The following is a 6,572-nucleotide window of genomic DNA, read 5'->3' as shown; positions in this document are numbered from 1 at the left end:
CCAGTGCCTCTACAGATCAGCATAAAGCCATTACCCCAGCATGGCGCTTGGGTTCGTTCAGTGAGGGCAGTTTACAATACCGAGGGTCAAGGCTAGTAAATATTTATCTAGTTTTTACAGAACAGCCATTCCAAAGTAAAACATACAGTGCAAAAATACAGAGATGAAGAGTAACTATCAAATGAGGAGCAAGTATATATTCTCTATAATACCTATTTGAAGAACACTATTGCAAATTTATCAGTGGGGTGATGCCATAAGAGCCCTGCTTCACCACGCTTCAGCGGCCTAGAAGCACGGTGGCATGGTTCGCAATTTTGGCAATGTTATAAACATGCTTTAAAGATTGTTTGATAGCAAATTGATTAAAAGCAAATCACTGGCCCAAGTTTCAAATAACAGGAATTCACAACCACTTTCACTCTGCTCTGCTGTTTTTGAATTTGCTCCTGCACTGCAGCATTTTGTATTTCAGATCAGATACAGAATGTTTTTGAATAATTCATGTCCCTGTGCAGAATGTTTTGTCATTGTTATTTTTCCTTAACATAATACAAAAATAACCTAGAATTGGAAGGGCAGATGTCCATCTATGTAAGCACTGGCATGGCTCTAAGTTTTTTCTTGCAAACAGTTAAGTATCTTGTGCTTATTACCAAAGGTGATTAAAGTTACAGCTACATCCAAGAAAGATTCAGAGCTGTCTGACTGCCTACCAGAAATATTGTGCTTGTATTTGTAGAATAATCCATATATCGAATATTTTCTATGAATTTTTTCAGACAACTAGGCCTAGTTTTATGTTAAAACTATTACAAACATAAAGTATATCTAGGCACAGTAACTCATATTAAAAATACAGAGGACAAACAAAGGTGATACTTATAAGAACAAAGGTACATTTGCTGGAACTGACAATTTATTATATTTTAGGCTTAAAACATACAGTCGGTCCTGGTCAAATAAATAAGACATGCAACATTATGCAACAAACAGACAATGTCTTTTGATAGAGCAATTTAAAATAATTTTCACATATTTTCCAAGTATATTTTTCATGAATGCTTGTTATTTTTATAGAGGCAGATAGAGCTAACGGCTCCTTCAAAGGTCACACTAGAGAACTATAGAACTGCAAAAAGAAACAGAACTTCCAGACTAATTTTATTTCCAAAATACCATTTGCATATTTTATCTACAGTCTGTTTATTATTATAATTAGAGAGCAGGCAACAATTTTGCTCAGAAAGAAAATTCTCTAAATAAAACCTCATATTCATTAAAGGTTGTAGCTTGTTAAGTGTATACATGTATACAGAACAAAATCTTTACTTCCTTGGACACTTTCTCTTACTCGTATTACTTTACTGTGGATATTTGTACACTAACACCAGAGTAGTTCACAAATCCAAAGTTAAATACAAACTGCCCAAAAGATTCACTTGTTCTATTGCTGAAACAGTTGCCTCAGGGATTAAATTGATTAAGTTTACAGAACAGGTCTAGTATATGCCATAGGACATGTCCTTCACCCAGATCTTCCTACATACACACACTTATTCTTGCAAACCAATCTATGGCAATTTTGAATAGATGCCTTTTGCCTTACTCAGGGATACGTCATCAAAGGTTGTTTCATGCCTTGCAACATGCTTACTTCCATGCATTTATTGGAGCCACCAAATTCTCCAGTTCCCAGAGTCTGTAACTTCTGGCCCTACCACTTCTCACGGGTCTTCTAAGCACTGGAAGCTGCTTGCTCCTTTACATCCTCTTTTCTGGCACCTAGCCGCTTCCCAGTCTCACTTAATGGTAACTAGATCCCAGTTAGCTATTCTCTCTCCCAGCAATACCATCTTTCAAACATACTGGGGGTGTACTTCACATTGTGGCAAAACAATTAACAAAAACCTTTGAATGCTCAAAGGTGATAAAGAATACCCATCTCTCTGTGACAATTAGCGCAGAGTCTGATAGTGGGTGATTTGACAGGCTAGAGTGGTCCCACTCCTCCCCATCCCACTCAGTACAACTGCAGCCAGCTCACCCCGGGCATTTCAGCAGTGGCCATGAGAAGAGAGCAATAGCCGCCATTCGGTTAAGCGCAAAAGCAGACTGACAAAGTTGTACTGCCTGTAATTGGAAAATCTGGAGTTATCTTCAAAACAAAGTGCTCTCTCTGCATTTTGTTCATCCTTCTCTCTAGGTATTTGTAATCTGAATGTTTTTTGTAAGTTAACAAATTTTTACAAGCACCTATACTAGGACGTTTTCATGCCAGTATTCATACCTTTAAATGCTTCAGGAAACTGATGTCCTGACACTCCCTGACAGTCAAGCAACTCCAAGAAGGCTCTGCATCACATTTTCTATTTCTTCTAAAGTCAAGCAGTGCAAACCCCCAATTACCTTGCCACCATCTAATGCCTATTTAGAATTCTCTTCCTCTACCTTGCAAAAGACAATCATGATTGACTTGTTTCCACTAATACACAGAAGAACACATTAACTGTTCCCATGGAGGGTTGGATCTATAAACTCTTATCTTAAATGTCTGGAAGACTGACACCATCAGCAGACTCCAGGTGGTTAATCCCTTCCATGTGCACTGTTTTCCAGAGATCATTTATGCCTCTACCCATCTGTCACATCATGATCTTTCAGGCTTTCTCCAATCTGATTTTACCCATCTGTTGAAGCAGTCCAGCGCAGTGTTAAGAAACACCGGTTCCTTCCATGTGCTAATGATGTTATCACAGCGATGCAGTTTACCACTGGCTGGGAGTTTTGACCTTGCATCAACAGAATTCTTCTCGTATCCTACCATGACATAGACCCCTTTTGAGATATTCAGGCAAGCCTCTCTCTGAAGTACAGAAAGCCAGTAAAGATCCTCCTGGCAATCCTTCTATACTATTAAGATAATTCTTTGACACAGAAATTGCTGCATCTTTATTCTCCAAGCAAGTGTTATTTCATTAGCCCTTTGAAATGTCTGAAAACAACCATTTAAAAGACTTTTATTCAACAGGCAATGAAAAGATCCCAGGAACCTGACAGACCTGCTCCATTAAGCTTGTTCCATAAGCGTCTTTTCTTTTTCCCTCTTGGCAAGTATCTTGACTTTTTGGCAGGATCTGTTCTATCTGCAACAGAACTTCTCGACTGAGATCCCACCATCTTTATAATTCTTTTTCCTTGGCCAGGCAGAAAGTTGTTTTACAGCTAGATTTCCTAGTTTCCATCTTGCTTAACAGTATTAAGAGCAAATAACCTCAAGCCTTCCTAATCATTCCTGGCCTTTCTTCAGCACCTTGTACTTCAGGCTGAGTGCCACGGGTTTGTGGCAAACTTTCTGTTTTGCTCGTCTCAGAAAAACCTTCACTACACTGTCGCTTACCGGGCCTTGCGGTTCGTACATCTTTCAGAGTCATTTAATGTTACGGGGAACAAGTTTGTTATTGACATCTGTCCTGGGTAAGCTGCAGTACTGAGATACTGCATTATTTACCCAGACAGAGTTGATCATAGTCCTGTAGTGTCATTTGAAGCCTTGCAGGTCCATTTTCTATTTAGTTTGTACTTTAATCTCATATTGCAGTGGGTGGAGGCACAGGAATCTTACCAAAATGTTGCAGTCATTTTCCTTGTTTTCCATGCTGTATTACAACATGCAGGTTGTATTCAGCACACATTTGTTGTTGTTCTCCAGTTACTCACTGACCATGCTGCTTCTACGGAAGAGGATTAAGCCCTTTTTTTTCCATGCTGTGTATCATGGCTTGAGACAACAATCCCCTGTTCTGATGCTCCTACCTTACATGTCCACAGGATTTTTAGGAATTCTGCAGTGTCAAGCTGGTACTAAACATATTTAGCTATCAGTCAGTTGATCAAGAGAAAGACTATGCTACAAATGTCGTTAAAAAGACCTTTGTGATTCACAAAAACTGTGTTTCACCTATTTTCCAACATCATTGGCTGAGATAATGATTTACTGAATATTTGGGGAAGAAAGATTTTTTAAATTCAATTGAGTTTTAAAAAAATATTTCTTGAACAAATGCATAATTTTATTACCTAAAATAGTATAATGACTGTTAGTGAAATAGAGGAAATGTAAATTGGCTGATTGGTTAGCATGACTTAAAATGTAAAAAGATTTGGAATATACCTAGCAGTCAATAACTGCCTGAATCTGTTAACAGAATTGAACAGAACAGGAAATATAAATCCCTTTAAAATGTGATTAGTGTTTGCATATGGGAGGAAATGTTTGCTATGGCTTGGTGTGTTTTATTCCCCTCTCAGTTGCTTCCTTAGTGTTAAGTCCCTTTTCACTATGACAAAGGTACATCTATAGACAATATGTTTTATCCTGACACATGAATTTGAAATAAATCCCCAACAGAAAACTTAAGACATTTGAAAAACTCAGACTAACATGCAGAATTTCAAGGGAACGTAAAATTTTATTTCTGGGAGAAGCATATAATTAATTACAACTTAGGCCATCTACGCAGAATACTATTTCCAGAGAAGCCTCATGAGTATTTGTTAGGTTTATAAAATATCGTTTTTCAAACTACCTCCTTTATATCACAAACTGAAGGTCCAGTGTAACTTTTTCAATGTTAAAGTGTGCTGGGGAAAGACATGTCCCTGTCGTAGGTGTGGACACAGGTGAGGTTGTTTTTCTCTTCTACTCAAGGTTATGTCCACAAAGATAAGGGCACAAACTAATAATACTACCAGTATAGCTGAGGTTCTGCGTTACATTCTAGGCAACCAGATTCGCTGATGGGGGGAAATAAAGAGGAGGCTGTGACCAAAGGCTGCGTGGTACTTAAAGCTGAATGTTCTTAATGTGTTGATTTTGAAGTCGTTGTTACCTGACTATGCCATCAAATAGCTAGTGAAACCTGTAAAACTTCTGCTTGGCCATAGCTAGTTTCCTTGAAGCATAAAGTCCTGCAGACCTGGAGTTTTGTGTCTGGGAAGAGGCTGAGCCCTGACAGTGAGCAAAATATTCTGTGAAAAAACTTAACATCGCCTTTCAGTTTCTGTTGTATTTTTCTGTAACTCTTTTTGAAGGAGAACACGATTTTAATAAAATGGTATAAATATTCAGGTAGGATGGTCAACATATCTGGTCAACATACATGTACTTTCCTAAACTGAAGGCAATATTTTTGGGGATAGTCGCCATTTAAAATCTTTTGAGGCAATGAAAGAGCAAACTAAAAGCAGTTTCAGTTGTTGATTCTGGTCTAAAGACACATTACACCCAGTGTTGGATATACTTGAAGAACAATGTGTTTCACCCTTTCCAAATAGAGATTTTATATCAATATTCTGTATTTCCTCAGTGGTACAACTCAGCTCCTGTGTTCTTTTGCCTTAGGTTTTCACAGTGCACATATCTAACAAATATAAAGCCATCTTTTCCAGCGGGAACCAGACCGATCCTATTAAACAGTAATTATTTGCTGACTCCAGTCATGACAGTCTGTTGAACGAACAACCTAGAGGTAAACTGGACTGTCAGCTACCACCAGCCACTTCAGACACAGTAACTCCACAGCCTTGTAGGGTCTTAGTATTGTGGATTTATGGAACAGGTTCAGAGAGAAGACATTCAAATTGTCAAGTTTAACTCATGATGAAAGGCTATAATTGTTTAATAAATAAACAGTAATATTTTATTGGTATTCTTCCTTATTGCTTCTTAATAGACTCAGAGAGAGAAAACCAATGTGAGACATGGGTGTCTCAGATAGCAGACTGACCACTATGAGCACAGGCTGAGGAAGCTGGGACTGTGAAAGAGAAGGGTCGGGGGGATCTTATCCGTGTGTATAAATACCTGATGGGAGAGAATGAAGAAGACAGAGCCAGGCTCTTCTCGGTGGTGCCCTGGGACAGTACAAGAAGCAATGGGCAGAAACTGAAATACAGGAAGTTCCACTTGAACATAAGGAAACATGTTTTCATGGTGAGGGTGGTCAAACACCCAAGCAGGTTGCCCCGGGAGGTGGTGGAGATATTCAAAATGCAACTGGCCATGTTCCTGGACAGCCTGCTCTAGGTGGGCCTGCTTGAGCAGGGGCTTGGACTGGATGAGCTCCAGAGGTCCTGCCAACCTCAACCTCTGTGACTAGGGAGACTAGGTAAGAAACGATTTCTCCCAAATAAGCACACCTGCAAAACATTTATGATAAAACACAAGTTAAAGCACCTAACATAACAGATACGAAGTCTTATTTCTAAAAAGGTGGGTATTAATCAAACTTTTAAATCTAGTCGGATTTCTGTTGATTTCTTCATGTGCGTTTCACACGTGAAACCGGACGGGGCACAGCAGCAACCCCGGCGGGTGGGAGGCTGGCTGAGTACCGCCGCTGCCGTTGGCACCGCAGCCTGGCGAAATTCACCTCAGGAACCGCAGCCCCGCCTCCCCGCGCCGCCGGGCGAGGCGAGGCGAGGCGAGGCGAGGCCGCAGGTGTGCCTCTGCCGGCGGCGGGAAGGCGGCGCGGCCTGTGCGGGGCGGCCCCGCATCGGAGGGGCAGCAG

This window comes from Calonectris borealis, chromosome 2 (genome assembly GCF_964195595.1).
Source record: "Calonectris borealis chromosome 2, bCalBor7.hap1.2, whole genome shotgun sequence".
Lineage (NCBI taxonomy): Eukaryota > Metazoa > Chordata > Aves > Procellariiformes > Procellariidae > Calonectris > Calonectris borealis.
The sequence above is the reverse complement of the archived record's forward strand: the minus strand, read 5'-3'. Positions refer to the sequence as shown.